The sequence below is a fragment of the Canis lupus genome, chromosome 4 (assembly GCF_048164855.1).
Source record: "Canis lupus baileyi chromosome 4, mCanLup2.hap1, whole genome shotgun sequence".
NCBI classification, from domain to species: domain Eukaryota; kingdom Metazoa; phylum Chordata; class Mammalia; order Carnivora; family Canidae; genus Canis; species Canis lupus.
This window is the reverse complement of record NC_132841.1, coordinates 67,613,381-67,640,795: the sequence shown is the minus strand read 5'-3', so window position 1 is coordinate 67,640,795 and position 27,415 is coordinate 67,613,381. Positions and strand designations below refer to the sequence as shown.

Below are 27,415 nucleotides of genomic sequence, written 5' to 3'. Positions count from 1 at the left end.
CTCTCCGTCTAGACACTCCATTTCTCTAGATTCAGAGGTGGAAGTCATGGACCAGCCTTTTTGCCACTGTGTGAAGAAGGCTTGGGAATCTGCAGAGGTGGTGCTAGAACCCCCACTGCCTTTGCCTCTGAGCTCAAAAGATTTGGGGCCATGGCCTCTCCCTTTCTACCCTAAGCTGGGGGAGCCCTGGTGGGACAGTATATATTTCAACTGGGAACTACTTTCTAGTCTGTGTGGGCTACTGAGCCACACCTGCCCTCAACACAGCCACTCATCTGGAACCCAGAACACTTTGGAGCCAGACTTAGATCTGTCTGCATAGGAGCCATCATCCACGAGCCAAAAGGAGTCAGACAGCCCCCAGAGAACATGGTACTACAGAACACTGGACAGCTACCTGCCATGGCTGGCTCTTAGCCACATCCATCCAGCTCTGGACACACACCCCAGAGACGGAGATCTGTGGTGGTGGAGACCTCCAGAATGATGCTGTCCTCCCCTACCCCACCCTGGATACATGCTACTTTTGAACCATGAGGCCTTAGGACCATATGGCCTTAGGAAAGCTGAAGGATCAGCCTGGGAACTTGTCTCTTCATTTAGTCCCTAATAAGACAATAAATGTTGTTTTTAGAGGCCTTTCATAAATGTTTTGTGCCCTTTCTCAATAGTAGACAGAATTACAAGAGTAGAGGGAGGGTGCATATGTGAGGAAGTCCTTTTTCTCTCCCATTAGTACTCTGAATAAAGGTATGGAGCTGGAGAAGGGAGAAGAGTGAAGGGTGAAGGGCCGGGGACAAAGCTCTGATCCTGAGCTACCCTTGGGACCTACTAGCGGTAGGAATTTAGAGCTCTCCTCTTCTTTGGTCCTGGGCAGGGTTGGGTTAGAAGTGTTCAAGCTGACCAGGGACAAAGGAGTGCCAATTTTAGCCTCATACAAAGTCAGCCTTAAAATCTGGGTGAGTCGGGGAGTGGATATACAATGAGGCAGGGATCTGAGAATCTGGTTAAGTAGGATATCTTTCTGCTTGAACAATTCTTCTGAGTTTAGCCAAGGAACAGTTCCTACATCTTTAGTTTCTCTGCGGTTCTACTCTACCCACCTTCCCCACCCCAACCATAGAGCTGGGCTCCAATCAGCGTGTGATCTGGATCTGTAGACATCCCATCAGGATCAAAAGAGGTCCTGGGAAGCAGCCCTCCTGGCTCCTGCCCCAAGATTCCTGTGTGAATGAAATTAGCACACATGTAAATGATCAAAATGTCTTTATTTAAATAATTCTTGATGGAAGGGCTTATAAGAAAAATGTAAAATTTCCAGATGTGACGAGGGGAATTTGCTTTTTCTTTTATATTTACCCTTTTTCTCATCTAAAAATCCTGGACAATGGCAAACTAACATTCTTGAAATAGGGATACCTGGCTGGATCAGTTGGTACAGCATGCTACTCTTGATCTCGTGGTCGTAAGTTCAAGCCCATGTTTGGTGTAGAAATTACTTGAAAATAAAAATCTTGAAATATCCTGAAACTAGAAAAAAAAATCCTTCAAATACTTAATTATTTTATGAGGAAAAATCTAGATTAATTCTACCCAGGTTGCTACAAAGAAAAGAGATTACATTAAGCTAAAGTATGAAGTTGAATGTGAGGTCACTGTTGTTTCTTTTTCTGGTTTTGGTGTTTTTGCATTTGGGATTTTTGGTTTTTGTGCTTTTTGTCTTTTTTTGTGACAGAAACTTAATAGTTTAAGCATAAAGGGTTTGAGCAAATTAAGATAGCTTCAAATCCAACAGAAAGGTGAACAGAGATTTTTCTATTGAACATCAGAGAATGGCTCTCAAAGCACAGTGCAGACTGACACACCAGGACAGACCCTGGCAGCAGTCAGAACAGACTGAATCAGGTGGCCACCACCACAGCTAATCGCCACCCCTAGTGAGTGTTCCAATGCCCACTAGGCCTCTCCAAGGGCTTGTGAGGAATGTGTGCATGGAATAATCTTCATGCACTGTCAGAAGGTAAATGCTGCTTTCGTGCTAACGCACAATCTGGAAGAACTCAGGAAAATTAGGTTTATATACTTGCTATGGTACAATTCTGCTCACCAGTTCATAGCCTAGAGAAATTCTCTCACAGGTCTGTAAGGGACTAGTATAGATGGTGATGGTGACCGAGTGGCAATCTGAGTGTCCACTGGGGACAGCAGATGGGTAAGGAGTGGCAGAGACTCATCAAAGGCTAATACACCAGACTGGGAAGCAATAGATCAAAGTCCATGTAAAGATCCTAGGAATTGGCAAATGAGTGCAAAATGATAAATAACATACAATCTAATAGTTTTTACATGAATTGAAAATAGAAGCACATGGAAAAATAAATCACATGTTACAAGACTGGTTGATAGGAAAATACACATTTAAAGTAAAATAGTATGCAGTGGAAGAAGGGAAAGCAAATAAGGGAAATAGCTTATAATGCACACGATTGCATTAAAATGGATAGGGTTCAGCAAAAACACTACTGAGAATGTGACTTTAAGTCAATCCATTTGCCCAAGAGGTATGAAAATCATAGCAATTTTGGATGTTCCTTTCAGGTAGTTTAGTGTAGACAAAAATAGAAAAATTACAACTCTAAGTAGGTATGAGGCCCCCTTTTCCCTACCCTGCCTCACTATCCTCTGCTAACTCCTTACCTGATACACGTGCGTAAGGCCCTGGTTCTCAGTCCATCGCTAACCTGAAGGAGCTCTGCGATCTCGGATTATGATCCGGCTTCACCGGAGTCTCGTCTCCACTGCCAGGAAATGCCTCTGTGTTAAGGAAAGAGAATTAGTTTAGTAAGTGTGACTCGTCTAGGCTTGTCTGCAACCGTCTATGTCGGGTGGAAGCTGTCAACACTGGACCAATCTCCCCACCCACCAGCCAGGCCTCGGCCTGATCCAATCATCAAAACCCAATTTCAGCAGCGGCTCCCAGAATGACGCAATTTTCTCCTTAATCCTACGGGGCTCGGAGGCACTTTGCAAGCAAATGAGGATCCGCCCCCGGGACTGGGACCGTCCTCCGCACGCCCCGGGCCCCAGAGCAGCGCCCCGACCCGAGCTGGGTGCCCCCCCGCCCCCCCCGCCCCGGGCGGCTCCGGAGGCCGAGGCGAGGGATCCCCGCCGGCCGCGGCTGGGGGAGCTGCCTCGCGGGGGCAGGTCCAGAGCCGCTCCTGCCCCCGGGCGCCCGCGCACTGCCGGGGGCTCAGCCGCGCTCCTGCCGGCGCCCCCAGGCCTGCGGGGACGGGCGCCGCGGTGCGGGCGGGAGCCCCGGGCCCCACCTGCCGGGGCCAGAACCGCGGCCGAGCGCGCGCGTCCAGGCCCGGACGGCCACGGAGCTGCGGGCACCGCGACCCGAGGCGGCGGCGGCGGGCCCGGATAGGGGACACCCAGCGCCTCGGCCCGGGCCCTGCAAGGAGCCTGCGACCCGCCCCTGGAAGTTCTTCCTGCCATACAGAACCTTCCTGATTTTTCCTCTCCTGGATGACTTACAGATTTTTTTAAGTTAGGAGAAAAACGCTCTTAATGGGATCTATGATGTGCCAAGGAACTTTTACCTCTACTTACACTTGTCACGGTTCTCTTACTGTGTATGTATACAGCAATTGAACCCTCCTTCCTACTTTCCAGTGTGGGCTTACCTCTCAGAGGGTGGCATCAGGCTCAATAGGAATATAGGTGGCCTTGGGGCAGGAAGAGCTGGAGGTGAACTAGAACACTTTGCCCGAAGTCAGAGGTATTCTTGGCGAGGGAGGGAACAGCAGAGGACACCTGGTCAGGGGTCTGTCTCCCTTGAAGCTGAGTGTGACCCTCCAGCTGAGTGCGGACAGCAGATGTCAGCGTTCCTTGAATGCTCTGGAGGATGCATTAGCAAGGGGGAAGGTACAGGTTAAGTTTAGGGGGATAAATAGAAAAAGGAAGACCTTAAGCCTTGTGCTATCTGAATTGACAGCTGTGGGGTTCCAGGGCATCAGCCCCAGGTCAGACAATTCTAGCAGCTACAGAATCCGCCTCTCCCGCCTTCTCTTGGGACCTGCCTTGTACCAATATCCATATGGACTCTAGTAAAGATCCAGCAAACGTGAAGGCTCCTGAGTGCAGCCATTTGGCGTGGTGAGGCTGTGGCCTCGGAGTCTTAGATGCTGCAGAGAGTTACTCTTTCCTGTTGGTGTCCTAGGAGAAAGATTTCTACTTCTTCAGTCCTGCAGCCTGCACCCTACATGGAAATGGCTGCGCTGGGAGATGTGAAAAAGCTTGTAGTAAGGACACGTTTGTCTTTTAAATTTTTCTGTCCCCTCAGATGTTAGAAATCAAGACCCAGAAAATGGGCGCTGGCATTAATTTAGTCTTCCTATGAGGACATTTCTCCTTTCGCACAGACAGTTCTACATTTCAACACAAACCATTCTTCACTATGATGAGGTTATGTCCCAATAAACTCATCATAAGTTGAAAATACCAGAAGTTGAAAAAGCATTTTATACGTCTAACCTACTGAACATCACAGTTTAGCCAGGCCTACCTTCACTGTGCTCAGAACACTTCCATTAGGCTACAGTTGGGCAAAATCATCTAACACAAAGCCTATTTTATAACAAAGTGTTGACCCTCTCACATAATTTATTGAATGCTATACTGAAAGTGAAAAACAGAATGCTTGTGTGCAAACACGTATGAGAACAGAATGGTTGGAAGCACGTGGGTTCCTGACCCTCGTGATCATGGGAGCTGTGGGGGTCACTGCCCAGCATCACAAGAGAGAATCGTACCATGTATCACTAGCCTGGGGAAAAAATTCAAATTCATAACTCAAAGTACAATCGCTATGGAATGTGTATCACTTTAGCACCACCATAAAGTCAGAAGATCATAAGTCAAACCACCGTAAACCACAGATATCTGTGTAGAAGAGCTGGAGTCTTGCGATTGCTTCAAAAACGAAGACAAACCCACATTTGCCTTGCCCGCCTTGCAGAACTGAGTAAGCACGCTCGGTCATTGGGATCAGAGAATGGAAGTAGGTGGTCAGGGGCACCTGGGTGGCTCAGTGGTTGAGTGTCTGACTTGGCTCAGGTCGTGATCCCCCGGTCCTGGGATAGAGTCCCACATCAGGCTCCTGCTGGAGCCCTCTGCCTGTGTCTCTGCCTCTCTCTTTCTGGTCTCTCATGAATAAATAAAATCTTAAAAAAAATAGTAGATGGTCAGAGAGGAGTTGGAGTGGCTTTGTGGTTTGGATGTGGAGGGAGCTTCCCCATCTGACCGGCCTCCCTTCCAGTCCAAAAGTCTCTCTTTCTGCTCTTCTTCCCCTCCCTCTCGTTCAGATTTCTTTTTTTTAATAATAAATTTATTTTTTATTGGTGTTCAATTTACCAACATACAGAATAACATCCAGTGCTCATCCCGTCAAGTGCCCCCCTCAGTGCCCGTCACCCATTCACCCCCACCCCCCCGCCCTCCTCCCCTTCCATCACCCCTAGTTCATTTCCCAGAGTTAGGAGTCTTTATGTTCTGTCTCCCTTTCTGATATTTCCCACACATTTCTTCGCCCTTCCCTTATATTCCCTTTCACTATTATTTATATTCCCCAAATGAATGAGAACATACACTGTTTGTCCTTCTCCGATTGACTTACTTCACTCAGCATAATACCCTCCAGCTCCATCCACGTTGAAGCAAATGGTGGGTATTTGTCGTTTCTAATGGCTGAGTAATATTCCATCTTTTAACGACAAGGAGGCAGGTTGGCCTCCACAGTATGGAAAAACATGAGTCCCATAGGGGAGGAGTGGCTTTTACCCTGCATCAGCCCTGGGACCGCCAGGTTTGAGGGCCCAACAGAATCAAGTTGTGGGCAAGAATGGGAAAGATCAAAGAGGACATGAGCTTGGAAGACAGTGAAGCATGGGAATCCAGGCGCAAGAACTAGAAATTGCAAAGAAAAGAAAATCTCAGGGAAAAAAAATGAGATGAGAGAGGAAATGATCCAGGTATAGAACAGTTTCAGAATATGACTGAGAAAGGCTGACAGAAAACAATAGAATGAGGAAAAGAAAAAACAGCACCATAAAAGGGCTATTGTTGAAAGAAATTCAACAACAGGAACTGGATCCCGTGTGTCTCTGGGACTGTAATTGTTGAAAATTAGAGTCGTATAGATCTTGTTCCCCTGTTACACCTGCTGAATTTCTGAATTTCCACTGCTCCAGACTCGTCTACCCGACTATGTATCCCAGGGCCCAGAGCAGCTATCTGCCTTGGGCGCCAAGGAAATCCCAGCCAGTGCCCGGAACACTGGAAGAGAGGACAGACATGCCAAAACCAGACAGAGGACTCCAACTCCCATGGGACTCAAATCACTACCTGGAGAGTTGGCAAAGCACAGGAAGCCGACAGACTCCCTTCCAGGTATACTTTCCTGGCCAACCTGCTCCAGCTGGTCCACAGACAGCTTGAGAGAGTCCTCAGAACCGGGACCTTGTGAGCACCTCCTTCCTCTGGGGCCAGCTAGAAGAAGACACTGCCAAGGTTCCTCCATCTGATGGAGTGGGTTGACTCCTCCTTGTCTTCCTGCTCGTGGGCAGCTGCCACCTGTCATTTGACAAACAGGAACTTTGAGATCTCAGCTTGGAAATCTTGATTGCATCTCCTTTAAAAATATTCTCATTAAAAGCTCTATTATTCTTCTTATTGGATCTTCCTCTTAAAAAATTATGGCTCGGGATCCCTGGGTGGCGCAGCAGTTTGGCGCCTGCCTTTGGCCCAGGGCGCGATCCTGGAGACCCGGGATCGAGTCCCGCGTCGGGGTCCCGGTGCATGGAGCCTGCTTCTCCCTCTGCCTGTGTCTCTGCCTCTCTCTCTCTCTCTCACACTGCGTGCCTATCATAAATAAAAATAAATAAATAAAAATTAAAAAATTAAAAAAAAATTATGGCTCAATTAAGATATCTCCAATTTGCTCAGTAATGATGTAAGAAGTTTTTGTCTTTGTTGTCTTTATAAAATTTTTGTTCTTTTTTCAATAAAACTGTACACAAATGCCAGCGTCTTTTTTTTTTTTTGTGTGTGTGTGTGTGTGTGTGTGTGTGTGTGTATGTAGGGGAACTGGACAGCTGTTGGAAAGGGATGCAACTTAGGGTCAGTGTGTAGCTCAATGAGGTCTTATCTGGGGTCCATGACACTCTGGGTTTGAGCAGCAGGAACAACCAAAAATCACCTTTGGATAGGGACTATGAGTGAGTGATCCTGGTCATTAACTGGAGCAGCTGCCACCTTGCTGGCCTCAAAGACAGCCTTGAGATTTGGCAGATAGGACAATAGATGAGAAAAGGGGGTATTGGAAAAATACAATTGAGAGGTAGTCCTTGGGCAGCACGGGTGACTCAGCGGTTTAGCACCGCCTTCTGACCAGGGGGTGATCCTGGAGACCTGGGATTGAGTCCCACGTCGGGCTCCCTGCATGGAGCCTGCTTCTCCCTCTGCCTGTGTCTCTGCCTTTCTGTGTGTGTGTGTGTGTCTCTAATGAATAAATAAATAAAATCTTTAAAAAAAAAAAAAAAGGTAGTCCTTGGGCAGGCCTAAGATATTTTTTTGAAGTCTACATTAGGGGCTCTCTCTCTAAAATAAAGTCTTTTTTAAAAAAAAATTTTTAAGGGATCCCTGGGTGGCGCACTAGTTTAGCACCTGCCTTTGGCCCAGGGCGCAATCCTGGAGACCCGGGATTGAAACCCACGTTGGGCTCCCGGTGCATGGAGCCTGTTTCTCCCTCTGCCTGTGTCTTTGCCTCTGTGTGTGTGTGTGTGTGTGTGTGTGTGTGTGACTATCATAAACAAATAAAAATTAAAAAAAAATTTTTAAGTAATCTCTATACCAACTTTGGGCTCAAACTCACAACCCCAAGAGTAAGACTCCCATGCTCCACCGACTGAGCCAGCCAGGCACCCCCTTCTTTATTTTCTAAGATATCACACCACGTTTCCCCTGTTACAAGATTCTCTGCACCACCCTTCCTGGAGTCAAGGCTATAACTTACCCAGGAAGTAATGTTTACTTGATCTTTCCACGGAGAATTGAAAAAGCGTTGTTTGTATCCACCTATTAAACCCAGGATGATATTATTTCAGTCCTGTAACTTCAGTCAATTCCAATTCCTTCGATTAGGGCTAGCCTGAAAAACATAAATCATACTACTTTGAGCAGTTGATATACGCTGGAGACACTGGTGAGCCTTTCCTTAAATACTTCAATATTTTTGGTTTAATTTTTACTTCTAAGAAGTGCAAGTTAAAAAAAAAAGACAATTGTTGAAGATAAGAGATTGCCAGAAATTCCATCTTTACTTTTCACTTTTAACCTTACTGTTTATTTTCTTCTTTCCAAATTAATAACTGATCACCAGGAAAGGGGAATGAAATGTGGATAAATAGTCTCTGAATGGACTATGGTAGATAGTCTACAATCCTCCTTGCCAATGACCACAGACAGAGATGAGAGCACAACTTCTTATTAGCAGCTCTAAGGTCCAAAACTTCTTAAAGCCTAGTCTTTTTATTTCACAATTCAGTCCACCAACTATGAGGTAACAAAACAGATCTGAAGTAAATATATATCAAGCTCTTTATTACAATCATCATGAATATTTTTTTAACATCATGAATAGTAATGCTACGTTACAGAATGCTACCCCAGACCAGGATGGTCACAGTTATAATATCTCAGAATATGCACCTTCTAGTCCACTAAAATCCTCTGCATTCTGAATTCTAAAGCACATCTGTCCCTAATATTTCACAAATACTATTGAGGTACTATGTCTTTCCTAGTTATATATAAATATGAAATTATACTATACATTACGATTTTAAGATTCATCAATTTAGCTATATGTATGACTTGTTTTTCCAATTGCTACAGACCAAGTTCTAGAATGAATACAGGACATTTTACAGAAACCTCACAGTTGCCTCCAACCCCTCTCCCTCACAAACAATATCGAGATGAGCAGCATCTTGTAGGAATCCCCAGGGACCTAGAGGAGACCCTTTCTGTGATATGGGTCCAGGAATGGGGTTTAGAGGAACAAAGGACACGACCTTCCACAAACACTTCCATCATGCCTTTCAGAATTAACAGCAATACCAGCCTTTTGACAGGTCTATTCACTTCAAGTCCTTACCACCAGAGCAATGAGTCACCCATGTTTCTAACTTATGTCTACTTGATAGTTTCATAGTTTTATTTAGTGTGTTACCTTCTCAAGAATGATTTGCGGCTTCTCTCCATGTTCACTTTAGCCATTCTATATTAACCTTCTATTTAGTGTCATCTATCACTTTTCATGTATCCTTCAATGAATGGAAGCTTTTCTTCTTTCCATAAACTGTCCCTTTTCCCAGCCATTGTCCATAGTGAAGCATGTCGGGATTTCCACATTAAGCTACCAACCTTCTTCTCATCCTTTAGTCTTAGCTGTAGGAGATTCTCCTACTGAAGCCAATCCTGAAGCACGGTTCTTACCCAGGAGCTTCTCTAATAATTTCTGACTCTCACTAACAGTGGGACCCACGAACAGGGGGATAGAATACAGGCTACATGGCCCCTAATGAAAAGGAAACACAGCACCACCTATGAAGTATTCTTGTCCCTAAAAATTCAGTCTAAATGCAATCACATCACTAAATCTAACAATATACAAGAGTTATGAGGGGGACGCCTCAGTGGCTCAGTAGTTGAGTATCTGCCTTCAGCTCAGGTCATGATCTGGGATCCAGGATGGAGTCCGGCTTCGGGCTCCGCATGGGGAGCCTGCTTCTCTCTCTGCCTATGTCTCTACATCTCTCTCTGTGTCTTTCATCAGTAAATAAATAAAATCTTTAAAAAAAGAGAGAGAGAGAGAAACAGGGATCCCTGGGTGGCTAGGTGGTTTAGGGCCTGCCTTTGGCCCAGGGCGTGATCCCGGAGTCCCAGGATCAAGTCCCACGTCGGGCTCCCGGCATGGAGCCTGCTTCTCCCTCTCTCTATTCCTCCCCCCTCGTGCAGTCTTTCTCTCTCTGTCTCAAACAAATAAAAATAAAATCTTTAAAAAAGAAAGAAGAAAATCTATTAAAATGAACAAACAAACGTGTTTTACAGGAAAGAGTTGGGGAAAACTATGGTACATCTGAAAACCCAAAACTATGTAGCCCTTCAAATAAAATGAAGTAAATGCTTTTGAAAAGCTGTCCTACAGTACCACGAACCCAGCACTGGGTGGGCTGCCGGCTCCAACAGCAGGACTTGGAAGAAGTGGAAAAGCCAGGCTGGAGAGGAAAGCGCTGTGGCTAAGCCACCAGGTTCAGGTTAAAGGGGGCAGAGTTCCAGGATCCCTGCCTGAATGGAAATCAGGTCACAGGACTCTCAGCTTCCACCAGCAATGACCTGTCTCAGCGTTTCTGGGTCCCATTCAGCCACATGGTCTAGAGAACTCCCCTCCCCTGGATCTGCTATGGCCCAGTTGGAAACTCAGTATCAACTCCCAGGTAAGCTTATCTAGGTGGCTTTTCAAACTGCTGGTAGCACGAAGAAAGTCTCCAGATCTCCCTTATTCTCAGCAGTCTGAGGCCTTCGGCTGAGCCTCTTCTCAGTACCTGGATGCTGCAGGCCCATGCTTCTATCATGTGCAGTGCGACAGTAACCAGGGTTCCCACCTCTTGCGGGCAGACAACCAAACCCTCTCAGCAAGACAGATGAAGCTCTCATCCATCAGGCTCCTGGATGGCAAAACAGTGTCTGGGCCAAGAGAGAGAAGGAAGGAGCGGTCTTCCAGTCTAGCACTTTTAATTAGCAAAAACCCAATGCTGAAAACTGGATTGCTTCAGAAAGCCTGGCGTGGTGAGAGGAAGCGGGTAAATATGCTCTTTCTGCATGACATTAATCAAAGCAAGTTCAGGAAAGCTTTACAGGTCTAACTGATTGGGTCATAGCATTACGTGGTCATAGCAAGTTTACTTGCATCTTCTGAGAAGCAAAATGAAACAAAGGAACAAAGGCTTCCAAGGAAGATATCTACACCTGCCCTTCCTCTGTTGAGCCAATGCCTGGAGATTATTTTGCATACACTCCTTCCTTTTTCTTTTTTTTTTTCTTTTTAATTTTTTTTTAATTTTTATTTATTTATGATAGTCACAGAGAGCGTGAGAGAGAGAGGCAGAGGCATAGGCAGAGGGAGAAGCAGGCTCCATGCACCCGGAGCCCGATGTGGGATTCGATCCCGGGTCTCCAGGATCGTGCCCTGGGCCAAAGGCAGGCGCCAAACCGCTGGGCCACTCAGGGATCCCCAACTCCTTCCTTTTTCATTCATGAATACCTACTAAGTGCCTACATTATGCTACATGGTGATCAAGGCCCTGGAGATACAGTGATTGACAACACAGATGTGAATTATGTGTGATGTGCCTGACACATTCATGGGAGGAAACAAGCAGGAAACATGCTCACAAATTAAAAATATATATATGTGTGTGTATGATAAGTACTATCAAGAATATTAAACAAGATAATTGGAAAGACTGTAGCTGGGAGGGTGCTATCTAAGCTAGGGCAGTCAAGGAATTGTCAGATATGGCGGTGTCCTTTCAACTGAGATCTGAATAATGTAATGGAGGAAGCCGTGCAGAGTCTGAGAGAGGTGTTATCAGAAAGAGAGAATATAAAGTACAAGGGCTCTGAGTCTAGAACAAGTTTAATACAATCATGAACAGATAGAAAGCAACTGGTGACCCAAGTGGGAGGTATCTGGACTGGAACCATCCTGTCCAAGAGGGCTTCTTGGCCTCCAGACAACCGTAAGATGTGATTTGGATGAAAGATGGAAATTTCAATTCAGTTTCAATTGATTGCTGACAATAAGACTACTCAGATATATGATATTGATCCAGTAAATTATGAGATTGGCCAGAGATGTACCCAAGAGATTGGTAAGGGAGATCCAACCAATTGTGTGTAAAGGTGTGTTTTTGCATTTTCTTCCTAAGTGTATCAGATTATATCACCCCATATCATTTGGGCTGCTTAGTTTCTAAATTATGACACACTAACGTCTTCCAGGACAGAATAGAAAAGAAAAAATGTGTAAGAGCAAAACATTGTAACTGATCTTTCAAGGAAACTTTCACAGTCACTGGAGACCAGTAACATTTTGATTTAAGAATAAGTGTAACTTTAGATTGTATAAATCAAGATTCCCTAATAAAATCTCCTGACACAGTGAGTAGTTTCTGGTTTGGGGAGTTAGATGAAACCAAGGCTGCTCAGCAGGTTTCTGCCTTGGGAATGTGAGTCTCCACTGCGAAACCCCACTGCTCTGGGTGTGACAGCCCCCCAGGTACCACCCACTCTGTACAATGCAAGTGAAATACACTGTTCACACCTGGGAGATACATTCTGCTCCTTAGCCCAGGAAATGCTGAAGCCACTTTCCTGGGGTCACCACTGGAATCCTCAGTGATCCCTTGCCAGTTGGGCTTACTCTTGCTCTCAGGGTCCATCCTCCAGACACCTAGAGACCACCCCTAGGAATTCACATTTCTGGAGAGAGTTCCCATTCTTGTTTTCAAGGAAGGCTTCACATGCGCTAATGTAAGTATTTTTTGTCTCTTCCTTCTCTAGACTTGACGTGGCAGTCAATTGCGGAGGTTCACTTCTCTGGATTTAGCACTCCAGGGGGTGCCTCTTTTGTTCCTGGGTTTGTTTGTGGGGTTTTTCCAGTGGAAAAAGGCGGTTTTAAAGAATGAGGCAGTGTCCTCAGGCAGAAAGAGCTGCTGCCATTGAACTCTTCTGAGGCCACATTATTTTTCCCCATATCTTACCAAAAATGTATATCATTTTTTTAATCTTCCTTAAGAGCAAATTGAATAGGTTATATATCCACTCAGTAGCCACGTGATTTTGGATAAGTCTCTCCAGGTGGGAAAGTATTGGTTGTTGGTTTGTTTTTTTTTTTTAAGATTTTATGTATTTACTTATTTGAGCGAGAGTAAGAGTGAGAGAGAGAACAGTGGGTAGAGGAGCACAGGGAGAGGGAGAAGCAGACTCCCCACTGAGCAGGGAGCCCCACGGGGCTTGATTCTGGGGCTCAATCCTCAGACTCCATCCTCAGACTCCATCTTCAGACTCCAGGATCATGACTTGAGCCAAAGGCAGATGCTTAACGGACTGAGCCACCCGAGGGCCCCTCCAGTGGGAAAGTGAATGTGAATGCTTGGCCGTGGTGACTATAACACACAGAGCTGTGGGGTGTCCCAATGGGGAGCTACATTACCAGACTAAACACTTGCAAAGCAGCCCCTCATGCAAACAAATTACTCAGATTCTGCAAAGCTACATTTCCTTACCAGTAAATTGTACATAATAATAGCTAAATAATAAATACATAAATAAGATACTAAAAATAAAACTTATCATATAGTACCTATCATATATCCATTCTTCATAAATATCAGTAGAATTCTTTAAAGTGAATAGCATTAGAATTCTTTTATTTTTTAGTTATTCTTAATATTCTATAATCAAAATGATACATATTTCTTTCCAAGTGAAATAAAACAGGGGGATCCCTGGGTGGCTCAGCGGTTTAGCACCTGCCTTCGGCCCAGGGCACGATCCTGGAGACCCGGGATCGAGTCCCACATCAGGCTCCCTGCATGGAGCCTGCTTCTCCCTCTGCCTGTGTCTCTGCCTCTCTCTCTCTCTCTCTCTCTCTCTGTGTGTGTGTGTGTGTGTGTCTCATGAATAAATAAAATATTTTTAAAAAAGAAATAAAACAGTAAAGTATAAAGTGAAAGCAGAAGTTCCATCCTCACTTTCTCTACCGCCCAAATGACAAGCAACCACAATGGATATATTTTGGAGGCTTTCTATAATTTTACACAAATGTAAACATACTATTTTTACTTCCCTCCAAAGAAATCCTATTATAACAGGAATCAACAACTTGTCATTTATCAATATTTTGGATATCTTTCTTTCTTTATTCAAAAATACTGTCCCTCTGGGCACAAGGTGGCTCCATAGTTGAGCATCTGCCTTTGGCTCAGGTCGTGATCTCGGGGTTCTGGGATCAAGTCCTGCATCAGTCTCCCGGCAGGGAGACTGCTTCTCCCTCTGCCTGTGTTTCTGCCTCTCACTGTGTCTCATGAATAAATAATAAATAACTTTTTAAAAACAATTGTGTCTTCTACTTAAAGCAGCGTGGTAACCCAATTTATAAACTGTACTCTAAAAGACTTTCCTAGATGTAAACTTATCTAGAGAAAATAAACCTCTTTAAAATTAGTTTACTTATACGGCACAATAATGGTTCAAATTAGAACCAGAATATTTACAGGAGATTCGCTGTATGCACCACATTACACCCTTCCTGTCAGGCAGGTGGAACCACAGCTGCCACCTACTTGTGCTACCAGGGTGAGAAAAACAACTGTAGTTTTCTTCTTATGAAACCTGCATTTTATCTGATCTCTTTCTCAAAAACAAAAGATTAGCAATAAGAAGGCAGTCAGTCAGCAAGACCGTCTCACCAAAGCTGTCGCCTAAGATCCGAGAGATAGGACAACATGATGGGAAGAGCAAGAGGGGCAAAAAAATCAATCAAGAAACAAATGTTCTTATGGTTTCATTCATATGCAGAATATAAGAAATAGTGAAAAGGACTATCAGGGAAAGGAGGGAAACTCAGTAGGGAAAAATTAGAAAAGAAGACAAACCATGAAGACTCCTAACAAACTGAGGGTTGCAGAAGGAGAGGCAGGTGGAAGGATGGCGTGATTGGGTGATGGGCATTGAGGGCATTTGATGAGATGAGCACTGGATGTTATACTGTATGTTGGCAAATTGAATTTAAATTAAAAGAAGAAAAAATTAAAATAAAAAAAATTAAATAAAGTTTTATTAGAACAGAACCGCAAGGGCAGCCCGGGTGGCTCAGCGGTTTAGCACCGCCCTCGGCCAAGGGCCTGATCCTAGAGACCCAGAATCGAGTCCCACATCAGGCTCTCTGCATGGAGCCTGCTTCTCCCTCTGCCTGTGTCTCTGCCTCTCTCTCTCTCTCTCTCTCTCTGTGTGACTATCATAAATAAATAAAAATTTTTTAAAAAAATTTTAAAAAAAGAATAGAGCCACAGAAAAGAAAGAAAGAAAAATAAACGTTCTGCTGCTAGGCCTAGGATATTTTCCCTCAGAGTCTGTCTTGAGGTACCTCCTAGTATCTTCAGATAGCTTGTCATCGGCACCAGTGTTTCTTGAATTTCCTCTCTCCCACCAAACACACAAACCAGATGAGGGCTTGTTTGGTATCTGTCACCTTGGGAACTCAGAGGAGGTCCAAGGAAGAGGAGTCTCTGCATTCCCAGGATGGGGCAGCGGGCAGGTGGGAGGGAGTCCAGTGACCATGGAGGCCCAGACAGCTGGGCTATGTAGGCTGATGGTTTTAGAATCAGAAGTCTGCTGTAGTCATTCTTCAAATTTCTCACCTCTTGACTTTCAAAACTTACTTTATCCCTTCCGCCTCTTTGTCCTCATTAAGGAAAACAGGGTTTGGTTTGGTTTTTAATGATTTCATGTGTTCATTTGTGAGAGAGCACATGCACACAGGTGGGAGGAGGGGCGGAGGGAGACAGAGAGGGAGAAGCAGATTCCCCACTGAGCAGGGAGCCCGATTCGGGGCTCAATCCCAGGACGCCCGGGATCACGACCTGAGCAGAAGGCAGACGCTTAACCGACTGAGCCCCCCCCCCCCCCGGGACCCCGGGAACAGGGTTTAATTATAGTTCCCACCCTAGCGATGTGTTTAGAGGGTGCACTCCCTTAGGCATACATGCAGCACCGTGTAAAGTCAATAAATGTTAACTGGGATTTGATGCCAGTTGCTCTTTTCCAGCAATTCTGGAAGGGCAAAGTGTCCAACTCTATTAGCTCTGTAGTACTTGAATGCTCCGGGCTTTCTTCCCCAAGAGCTATTTCCTAAACCCTTTCCTTTCCTTTCTTTTCTGATATATCCATCCCCCCCTTTCCATCTTTCCCTGTCACCGAGATTCACCGCGTCACCCTCACTGGTCTGAGGCTGTCGCTTATCCTGTCACTGTTGGCCTTTCTGGGAGAATTGGAAAACATTGTTTACGTCCATCTGTTTGACTGCAGGTTGATATTACTGTTACTACAGATTCAATTCCGATTTCTCCAACACAGTTCGCTGTGAAACATACATTCTAGCACCTGAGGAATTGAAGACATTGGGGTATGTTGGAGGTACTCGGGTGCCTTCATTTAAATACAATAATTTTTGGTTCCAAGGATTGTATGTAAGAAAAGTGACAATCACTGAAGATAAGAGTTTGCCAGAAATTAGAGTTTCTTTTTCCTCTACTTTTCTGTTTTTGTTTCCAAAACACTGACGAATCAATGGGGGTTGGAGAAAGGGATAAATAGCTCCTGTATAGGGGCAGCCAGGGTGGCTCGGGGGTTTAGCGCCGCCTTCAGCCCAGGGCCTGATCCTGGAGACCCGGGAGTCCCACGTCGGGTCCCTGCATGGAGACTGCTTCTCTCTCTGCCTCTCTCTCTCTCTTTCTCTCTCTCTCTCTCTCTGTCTCTCATGAGTAAATAAATAAAATCTTAAAAATAAAATATCTCCTGTATAGACTGAGACAAGGAAGTATTCTACAATCCTGCTTGCCATTAAACACGATAGCCTGTGGAGTACAGTTCTATACTGTCTCACTAGAGATTCTAAAGTCCAAAATTTCTTAAAGCCTGAATTCCCCCCCTCCCCAACCCACACACAATTGGCCCCAAGACTATTTTGCATCAAAGCAGATCTGAAGCCAAGTGAAGGCATATTATGCTCTTTATTTCTCCCAATTAACAGAAATAGTGATACTTTCCACAATGGAAATACCATGTTACAGACTGGTACCCCAGGCAAAGGTGCTCAGGGTTCTATCAGGATGGGCACTCACTTGCCTGTGTAAAATTTTCTACATTCTGAATTTTACGCCAAACATGCCCTAAGTATTTCTTAAAAACTGTAGAGCTTCCTGTATTTTTTCTAGTTATATACAAATACTTTATCATGATCTAGGGATGCCTGGGTGGCTCAGTGGTAGAGTCTCCCTTCGGCCCAGGACATGATCCTGGAGTCCCGGGATCGAGTCCCACATCAGACTCCCTGCATGGAGCCTGCTTCTGTCTCTGCCTGTGTCTCTAATGAATAAATAAATAAAACCTTAAAAAAATCATAATCTAAAAAAAAAAATCATAATCTAGATACCATTGTGACTCTCTTTTACCTCTTAACATCCTTAACATCCAGCCAACTTTTATTATGGCTATAGTGACTGCTCACTTTTTTTTTACCAACCATATATGTCATTTTAAGGGGAATGTTTATTTCCAATTTCCTATGATTAGCCATTTCCCAGTTTCAACTCTTTGGCTTAAGTTATCTTTATCGTATGGAATGGTGGAATATATTGCTAAAAGTTAAATTTGTATGTTGTATAAAGTTCTGTGTGTTATAAAGTTAGTTCATTTAGCTTTATTTTCTTCAAAATACAGTAGCAACAAATTCAACTTGAAGTATATGAGAGTGTCTACTGCCCTACACTCTTAATAACATGGGGTATCAACAACTTAAAATACCTATGATAGGTAAAATATATATCCCAATTTTAAATTTCTATTTCTTTAAATTTGGAGCGGTTTTATATGGTTTGTAGGAACTTTTGCTGCATTAATGATATTATACCTCTTGAGAATTATTATGTAACTACTTTTCTTCATCGAGACTAAACTTTAAAGTAATGTGATAGCCAGCCTCCAAGATGGCCAGCAATGGTTCTGGCATGTACACGTTTATGTGGTCCCCTCACACATTGTTCTGAGATTGATCTGTATGATCCGTAAATATGATGAAAGTCGTGACATATCACTTCTAAGTTAGGTTATAAACAATGCTGCAGGTAAAATTTTGGCTTACAAGTAGTTATCTATGTATTGTATAGAATTTGTAGCTTTGGGTGTGTAAACATTCTTCACATATAGAAATGTTATTCTGGTACAAACTTCTATTTAATAATTCACTCCTCATTAGGATTTTAAGATTAATCAATTTAGCTCTATGTACAACTTGTTTTTCCAACTGCTACACGCCGTGTTCTAGAATGAATACAGGACATTTTACAGAAACCTCACAGTTGCCTCCAGCCCCTCTCCCTCACAAACAATATTGAGATGAGCAGCATCTTGTAGGAATCCCCAGGGACCTAGAGGAGACCCTTTCTGTGATACGGGTCCAGGAGTGGGGTTTACAGGAACAAAGGACACGACCTTCCACACACACTGCCATCATGCTTTTCAGAATTAACAGCAATACCAGCCCTTGACAGGTCTATTCACTTCAAGTCCTTACCACCAGAGCAATGAGTCACCCATGTTTCTAACTTATGTCTACTTGATAGTTTCATAGTTTTATTTAGTGTGTTACCTTCTCAAGAATGATTTGCGGCTTCTCTCCATGTTCACTTTAGCCATTCTATATTAACCTTCTATTTAGTGTCATCTATCACTTTTCATGTATCCTTCAATGAATGGAAGCTTTTCTTCTTTCCATAAACTGTCCCTCTTCCCAGCCATTGTCCATAGTGAAGCATGTCGGGATTTCCACATTAAGCTACCAACCTTCTTCTTTTCCTTTAGTCTTAGCTGTAGGCAGTTCTCATACTGAAGCCGATCCTGAAGCACGGTTCTCACCCAGGAGCTTCTCTAATAATTTCTGACTCTCACTAACAGAGGGACCCATGATTAGGGTGATACAATACAGGCTACATGGCCCCTAATTAAAAGAAAACACAGCACCACCTATGAAGTATACTTGTCCCTAAAAATTCAGTCTAAATCCAATCATACCTATAAATCTAACAGCATACAAGACTTATGAGGAATAAAAGAAAAAGCAACACATAGCAATCAGTCAGTCAAATCCAGAATGTGGATGATTCTACTGGATACATTACCCTGCTTTTTCAGAAATGAAAGGCAAGGAAAAAAAGGTGTACTGGGAATCATAAATCAAGAGTGTCAAGAGATATATTAACCATATGCAGTACATGAATCCTCATGTAAAGAATTCAAATATAAATAGGTACTTTTGAGGATGCCTGGCTGGCTCAGTTAGTAGAGCATGGGACTCTTACTCTCAGGGTTGTAAGTTTGAGCCCCACTTAAAAATAAAAAAGTTTTTTAAAAAAAATATTGGGGTGCCTGGGTGGTAGTCAATTAAGCATCCAACTCTTGGTTCCTGCTTGGGTTGTGATCTCAGGGTTGTGAGATTGAACCCTGGGTTGGCTCCATGCTCAGCACAGACTCTGCTCAGGACTCTCTCTCTCCCTCTCCCTATCCCCCCAGTGCTTGCGAGCTCATGGGTGCGCTCTCTGTCTCTCTCTGTCTCTCTCTCTCTCTCTGTCTAAAATAAATAAATATTTTTTTTAAAAAAAGATACTTTTGAGGCAACCAGAAGAGGATGAAATGAGTACTGACTGCCAAATGGTATTAAAGAATTCCTGTTAAAGTTATAAGATATGATGATGGCATTATGAACAAAGTCTGATCTGTTCTACATAAATGCTATAGTATTGACAGGTACAATGATAAGATGTTTCTGATCTGGTTTCAAGCTTTCTACCTGAGGGGCCCCTGGGTGGCTCAGTCTGTTAAGCACCTGCCTTCTGCTCAGATCATGATCTCAGCTTCAGGTCATGATCTCCAGGTCCTGGGATCTAGCTCTGAATTGGGCTCCCTGCTCAGCAGGGAGTCTGCTTCTCCCTGCTTCTCCCTCTCCCTTTGCCCGCCCCCCACCTCATGTGCTCTTTCTCTCTCTCTTGCTCAAATGAATGGAATCTATAAAATAAAATAAAATAAAACATTCTACCTGAAATCTGGGACACATAGATCAAATGAGATTGCCAAAGGTCGATCATGGTTAAAGACTGGGCAATAGGGAATCCCTAGGTGGCTCAGCGATTTAGTGCCTACCTTCCACTCAGGGTGTGATCCTGGAATCCCAGGATTGAGTCCCACATTGGGCTCCCTGCATGGAGCCAGCTCCTCCCTCTGCCTGTGTCTCTGCCCCTCCCGTCTCTCTCTCTCTGTCTCTCATGAATAAATAAATAAAATCTTCAAAAATAAAAAGAAGACTGGGCAATACATAAGGGTTCCTTGTACTTTTTTCTCTATTTGTACATAGAGTGTGTACTTGAATTTTTCCAAATAACATTTTGAGGGGCACCTGGGTGGCTCCATGGTTGAGCACCTGCCTTCACCCAGGGCATGATGCTGGGGTCCTGGGGTCCAGTCCCCACATTGGGCTCCCCGCAGGGAGCCTGCTTCTCCCTCTACCTATGTCTCTACCATTCTCTCTGTGCCCCTCATGCATAAATAAATAAAATCTTTATAAATAAAAATAAACAAATAATAAAATAAAAATTTGAATTAAAAAAAGGACCACATCCAAAGGTGTCTGACACATACCAGGATAAATTCATTCAAACTTGAGCATTCAGACAGTGTGTTTATGATGAAAAATCGTGTGCAAAATAGATACATGTGCAAAATATTTTCAAGAATCTGTTTGGGCTGCCAATGTCAATTCAGTAAATTTTAGCATGAACATGCTAGGATTACCTTGCGTCAGGATTCTCCCAGAACTTTAGAGCCAAAGGTAATCCAAGGAGACACTCTGTCAATATTTACACTCAAGTCTATTGCCTCCTTGATTCTGATCTGCTATTCCTGTTATGTACTTTTACTAATGCACTTTGTCGGTACTTGATGCTGATCATCCTTTTTTACTGTTTCATTATTCCTCATCTATTATTCTATAACTGCCTATTTTTCTCAATCCGTGGGGAAAAAAAAACATATTCAGTACCATTTCTTTCTGGTCTTTAAACAGATAGCCTGATGCACATGGAGTTGGCTGTACTCAGGAGAGCAAGGTCTCTTGACTATGTCTTTGCGCTCTCACTAGTTTGCAAGGTCTGTGAAGGCTGCAGGCACTTTTTCATCTTTGTGTGTGTGGCTCCCATCACAGCACCTACAACATGGAAGACTCTCCCAACTTGCCTGTTAAATGTTGATAATCATCAAATTTCATTACGGTAAGCACTAATATCTGAACGAGAAATTCCATTTGTGTCCATCAATGTTGTGGTACACTGACTCAGATGAAGAATGTATTACAACACAGTCTCATCACGGTTAAGAGAAGTAAAAATAACGCACTTACAGAATGAGTACATCAAAAAAGTTGCCATTTTACATTTGTTCCCATTGAGATCATCTTTCTGTGCCTTGTAAAATCAGTAATAATGATATTAGGAACAACTGAGGAAATTATTTTTTGCCAGACACCGTCAAAACTTTAACGAGTACTATCAAATGCATTCATGAAAGCTACCTTGTGAAACAAGAACAAATTTGGCTTCCTTTTCAAATATTATAAAATAAGGCCTAGAGAAATTAGAAAACTTGCTGAGGGTCACTTGTTTAGAAAGACACAGAACTCATCTTAACTCGGCCTTCCTCTGGAGCCTGAGATCTCGGCTTCTGGCTGTTACACACATGCACACCTTCTGAAGGCCTTTCAATTTAGCAACTCAGACATAGAAGTCAAAGCTGGGAGAGTGAAAGACCCCGCTAGGACCTGGGCAACTACCCCTTCCCTGCTCCTCATTGACATCTCAGATCATCCCTGAGGGGCTACCGGCCAGCATTGCTCCGCTGGCAGAACAGGGATCTAGTCTCTGCTCCAGGATTACCAGTAGGATTCCGAGCAGTAATAATCTCTGTATAAACCAGGGTCCCCTTAAATAGTCCTCTCCCCCAAGCCCAAAGTACTTATTTTCAGCCACTATGCCAATCTATTAGCCACAGAGTTTGACTCAGGATAATTTCAACCAACATGATAGGCTTTTATGCTAATATCTCTAATTCCATCTTCTGTTGCACTTTGCTCCTAAGCTTCTTGTCACCATCCTGCTTCTTTCTATCCATTTAGGACTGTTCAAGAGGCCAGGAAATCACTAAACCCCATGGGCTGGCAGCTTCTGAAGCCACCGCCAAGACTTCCACTGGGATATGCTTACCCATCTGTGGGCTGCTATGCTGGCACTGCCCAGTAACAGATGTGGAGAGCCTGGAAGACCCGAAGCGGGGCGCCCCCACCCATCAGGGGACCCATGAGGAGGGGCACCCGGGTGGCTCAGTGGTTGGCCATATGCCTTCAGCTCAGGTTGCCATCCCAGAGTCCTGGGATTGAGTCCCACATCGGGCTCCCTGCGAGGAGCCTGCTTCTCCATCTGCCTATGTCTGCCTTTCTCTCTGTGTCTCTCATGAATAAATAAAATTTAAAAAAAAGGAAACCCACAAGTAACCCAAGGCACCCCCAGACCATCCAGACCCACTGAGGAGCCTGTAGCCACCTGCCTCTTTGCGGGGGGGGGGGGGGGGTTCCTTGAGACTGCTTTGTACATTTTCCTCTTTTTCTCAATTCCCACAGAAGGGAAATTCTTCCTCCCATATGTTCCTGGTTTGTCTATTGGAGAAGGACCAGGTTTAGGGGTGGCTGTGGGGATGCTGTTTCTAGGCAGGACTCTTGGTCACCTGGCTTTGCTGGTGGGGGGGCACCCAGACATCAGAGCCACAGAGGTCAGGACGACCCCTGGTCAAACTTGCTCTCAAGTACTGGGCCTCCAAGAGGTCCAGCAGCCAGCAGCCCCAAGGACTCCATTCAGCCAGGGAACTTTCCTGCTCCACTGTGCTGGCCCTTCTCTCCAACTTCATCTCAGGGGCCCACGGATCACTTCAAGTTGTTATGCTGCATCTATAGTATCTATAGCATCTCTCACTTTCTTTTTTTTAAAGAGATAAATTAAGGGAAGAACTTTCTTTTTTAAGATTATTTATTTATTCCGGGGGCGGGGGGCAGAGACACAGGCAGAGGGAGAAGCAGGCTCCATGCAGGGAGCCTGACTTGGGACTGGATCCCGGGTCTCCAGGATCACGCCCTAGGCTGCAGGTGGCGCTAAACCGCTGCACCACCAGGGCTGCCCATCTCTCACTTCCTAAAAGCCCCAGGTAAGCTTTGGCTTCTCAGGGCCAGGGTTCTGTCTCTCTCTCAGGTGCAGACAAAAATCCCAAGAAGTGCTCCTTCGGTCTCACACTCTCCAGATCTGGATTTGATATGTGAGCAATGGAGTTCACAGACAGGAAGAATCCTGGGGTGCTGTGGGAAGGCAGATGTGGCCTGGGCAAGGGGAAACAAATCACAAGCCACCACCCTTGACAGTGTTGCCTTTATGCCCTAAGGTAAGGAGTGGGTGTGCTGGCTTCAAATCTCCACTCTGGACTGCTGGTCTTCCAAAGCACTCCACCTCTTTATAGGAAAGGGAATGGAGGGATCCCTGGGTGGCGCAGCGGTTTTTGCCTGCCTTTGACCCGGGGCATGATCCTGGAAACCCAGGATCGAATCCCACGTCAGGCTCCCGGTGCATGGAGCCTGGAAACGCAGGATCGAATCCCACATCGGGCTCCCGGTGCATGGAGCCTGCTTCTCCCTCTGCCTATGTCTCTGCCTCTCTCTCTCTCTCTGTGTGTGTGACTATCATAAATAAATAAAAATTAAAAAAAAAAAGAAAGAAAGGGAATGGAATTAGTTTATTGGCACTTTTCTGGGGTTCAAAGGGAACAGTGGCTTAACAATTCCCAGCACGGTCATCAGTGTTAAGTGTGTGCTTAAGTATAATAACTCTTGAAATCCTTCTTCTGCCATTTCTCTAGAACAAGAAAATTCACTGGGATTTTGTGCTGTGTGGTATGAAAGTTCGGACTCTCTTGCCCTGGGTTAATTCTCTGCTTCCTTCACCTCACCTCTTCAGTTCCAGGATCCCACCTTGTGCCCACCCTACCCTCCTCTCTGTCAGGATTTCCTGGGCCACCGTGGCTGATGTGGATGCTGTTGCTAGACTCCTGTGAACATCACGTCTGCAGGGAACTGCAAAGTACCTGCTTATCCACGTCTCTTGGGCCACAGGGTGATATTTTGGCCTTTTCAGTCTCAAAAAAAAAATATTTAAGGGGATTGTTTTCAGTAAGAGCTAGCTCACCACTCTAGGAACTGTTAACTTAGATGTGTGTTGGAGACATAAATTACTCAAAGTCTTTCATTTTCTTTTTTGGCCTTTTTTTCTTGGGAAGTGTGTTTAAGAAAAAAAAAAATGAGTAAAGATGGGATATAAATTATTGTTCAGAATTGTTTCTTTATCTCATCCAGAACTTTTTCTGGAGTGATTCCAATAGAAACACTTCGTGGAGGGGAGGGGAGGGGGTTAATAAGTAAAACACATCTTGAATTCATTGAGAGAATAATAGTCCCCTAAAAACTCTCTTATCAGCAGCTGGTCAAATTCAGAGTATAATCCACATTTTAGCAAGGCTAAAATCCTAACAGTTATGCCAACCTACCCCGCAAAATGTAAATGGGATTGCAAAATTCACTGGGCAGCAAATCTACCCTGAATGAAGTTCATTCTTTTGCTAATGCCGGTTGCACAAATATACTTAGGAAGAATCGGTTACCGGATGCTGTCCATCTATTTCATTCAGAAGAAAAGTTTAAATGGGAAAACTTCACAACTTCCCTCCTTGGGGCAGAATGGGATTGGGATCGGGATAAGAAACATAAAGTTGAGCTATTGTTGAATCCTTTGCCTTATCACTCTCCATAGGGGAGCTCTGCAGGAGCTGTGGTAGGGCAGCCTCTGGGACTTGCAGTTCTGCATAGGGTAAAGCCCCAAAGTGGCCATCACTCAAGAGGAGAGACCCTCTACTCCCTCAACCCCTGGCTCTGCTGAACCCTCAGGGCAGGGCTGGATGCGATACAAAGTCCCTGCTCTCTGGGGCCCTGGGAGTGAGGGGGATAGAGACAGAGACAGAGCCAAGCCCAGAAGAGGCCCCAGCTCCTGCCTTGGAGCCTGAAGCACCAAGGGGAGGGCTGGTTCTGTCCCAGCAGGCTATGGGAATTACAGAGGCCACCTTTGTGCAGCGCACAGCCTGGGGCCCCAGGGGTCTCCCAAGACTGGGGTGCCAGTGGACCCTGGCTGGCTGCAGTGGGCCCTGGGACTCTGGCTCCAATCTGCCAGGACCTCCTGCAGCCAGGGACCCTTGAGGGCTCCAAACCCAACCTGCCTTCTGGACTCTTCCTAGGTTTATTTTTATTTTATTCGGTTTAGTTGTATGTTATTTAAATCCAATTAATTAACATAGAGTGTATCATTAGCTTCAGAGGTAGAGTTCAGGGGCTCATCAGATTCATAGAACACCCAGGGCTCATTACACCCCCAGTTACCGCGGCTCCCCTCCCCCCTCCCCACCCCTCCAGCAACCTTCGGTTTGTTCCCTATGGTTAAGAGTCTCTTATGGTTCGTCTCCCTCTCTCATTTCCTCTTCGTTTATTTCCCTCCCCTGCGAGGCGAAATCACCTCCGTTTGCAGTAAAGAGAATTTTCCAGGATTCATCTTTACAATTAATTGTCGTTCAGGGAATTGAGGAACTGTTTCTCCATTCCTTCTGCAAAATATCAGAGTCTGAAAAATCATTCTTACCCAGGGGCCTGGGTGGCGCGGTGGGTTCAGCCTCTGCCTTCGCCTCGGTCACCATCTGGGGGACCTGAGCTCCAGCTCCTTCCCCCGGGTCACCGTCTGGGGGGCCTGAGGTCCAGCGCCTTCGCCCCCCCGCCCCGTCACCGTCTGGGGGGCCTGAGGTCCAGCGCCTTCCCCCCGGGTCACCGTCTGGGGGGCCTGAGGTCCAGGGCCTTCGCCCCCCCGCCCCGTCACCGTCTGGGGGGCCTGAGGTCCAGCGCCTTCGCCCCGGGTCACCGTCTGGGGGGCCTGAGGTCCAGCGCCCTCCCCCCGGGTCACCGTCTGGGGGGCCTGAGGTCCAGCGCCCTCCCCCCGGGTCACCGTCTGGGGGGCCTGAGGTCCAGCGCCGAGGCTCCGGCTCAGCCGCGGGGGAGTCGGCTTCTCCCCTGCTCTTCCCCTGCTCGTCCTCTTCCCTGTCACTCCCTCTCTCTCTCCAGGTAATGAAGTCTTAAAAACTTCTGGCCGAGGTGTGGGCGCTTTTGCTCGCGTCGGGCTGGGGCTGCGGGGTGGCGCCACCGAGCTGGGGAGCAAAGGAGTCTGCGGGCGGAGGGGCCCGAGGACCCGGGGAGGGGGGAGGGGGCTTCGCTGCCTCCTGGTGGGATCTGGCGGGTGGAGGAATCATAAAGGATCCCTCACTGGTCTATTTTTTAACGGGGGAGGGGGGCACCCAGGAAACAGGTTCTCTGATTCGGGCGAAATTGCCAGCCTGTGCGCCCTTTGCGCCCACCCCGAACCTGGGACCCGGGCGCCGTGGGGGTGGGGGGCCCAGCTAGCGCTGGGGGAGCCGCCTCGCCTCAAGGCCCCTCTTTCCACTTGCTGAGGGCTGGGAATGTACTTTTTAAAGGTCACCCACAGTCCCTGGGCGGCATCAGAGGTGCCTTTTCCGCCTCCGTCCTTGACACCTGTGAGCACTTGGCTCCACCGCTCAGAGCAGCGGGCAGGCAGGCGGGAACCACGGCGGTTCTAGCGGTTTCCTGCGGAAATGTGAGGCGGGTAGCTGATTCCCGGCTCTCTCCCAGCTGGTGCATCAGGTAAATTACATCTTCTAAAGCCAAAAGTGTTGTGAAGTGGCCATCTCTTCCAGCACTTTCTTTGTACAACAGCACTCCTCCTGCTGTTGTCTTGTAGGGTGCTAGCCTGGGGTGCTTCCCCATCCACTGTGGTCTCCCTTTCTACCTGCCCACGCCCACCCTTTGTAGCTGGGCAGCGGGTCCCGCCACCTTCTCAATTACCACTTGGGAGCGTGCCTTTGTTGTGCCTGGCCACGCTGATTCTTATAGGCCCCACTTACAAGTATACAATCACACCAAAATACTTAGTAAACCAAAATATTTAGTCCTGGGGCATTCCAGAAGCAGAGCATAGAAAGAGGTTTCCTGCCCAGCCCACTGAGAATGGGTGTCTGCTGAAGTAAGAGGAAAACAAAGAGCATGGGATATCCTGGAAGCCAAGGAAATAGGCTCCCTAGGAGGACCCTGAGGATGCAGAAGTCTAATTGTGGAAATGAAAATCCCATTGTAGAGGTTTAGGAGAGGCTGGGAAGGGAAAGGTGGAGATGATGAGTATAGGTAGCTAAAGTGACTTTTTTTTTACTATAAATGTATTTTTTATTGGTGTTCAATTTGCCAACATATAGAATAACACCCAGT

At 45.6% G+C, this 27,415-nt stretch overlaps 3 long non-coding RNA genes across 4 annotated transcripts; 1 reads left to right on the top strand and 2 right to left on the bottom strand.

The window, feature by feature from the left end:
- Nucleotides 1-1,249: 1,249 nt before the first annotated feature.
- On the bottom strand, nucleotides 1,250-5,463 carry LOC140631612 (uncharacterized). The gene is made up of 3 exons (XR_012029138.1): nucleotides 3,687-5,463; nucleotides 2,698-2,814; nucleotides 1,250-1,530 (listed from the first exon to the last, which is right to left on the bottom strand). It is a non-coding gene; the product is annotated as an uncharacterized lncRNA (long non-coding RNA).
- Nucleotides 5,464-5,522: 59 nt separating this feature from the next.
- Nucleotides 5,523-26,654, bottom strand: LOC140632575 (uncharacterized). 2 transcript variants are annotated; one of them, XR_012030170.1, is made up of 3 exons: nucleotides 25,731-26,654; nucleotides 8,075-8,209; nucleotides 5,523-6,633 (listed from the first exon to the last, which is right to left on the bottom strand). It is a non-coding gene; the product is annotated as an uncharacterized lncRNA (long non-coding RNA). The 2 variants fall into 2 exon arrangements; XR_012030171.1 differs by lacking the exon at nucleotides 25,731-26,654 and adding an exon at nucleotides 10,668-10,943.
- LOC140632574 (uncharacterized) lies at nucleotides 12,474-22,503 on the top strand. Its single transcript, XR_012030169.1, has 3 exons — nucleotides 12,474-12,657; nucleotides 21,023-21,227; nucleotides 22,127-22,503. It is a non-coding gene; the product is annotated as an uncharacterized lncRNA (long non-coding RNA).
- Nucleotides 26,655-27,415: the final 761 nt, after the last annotated feature.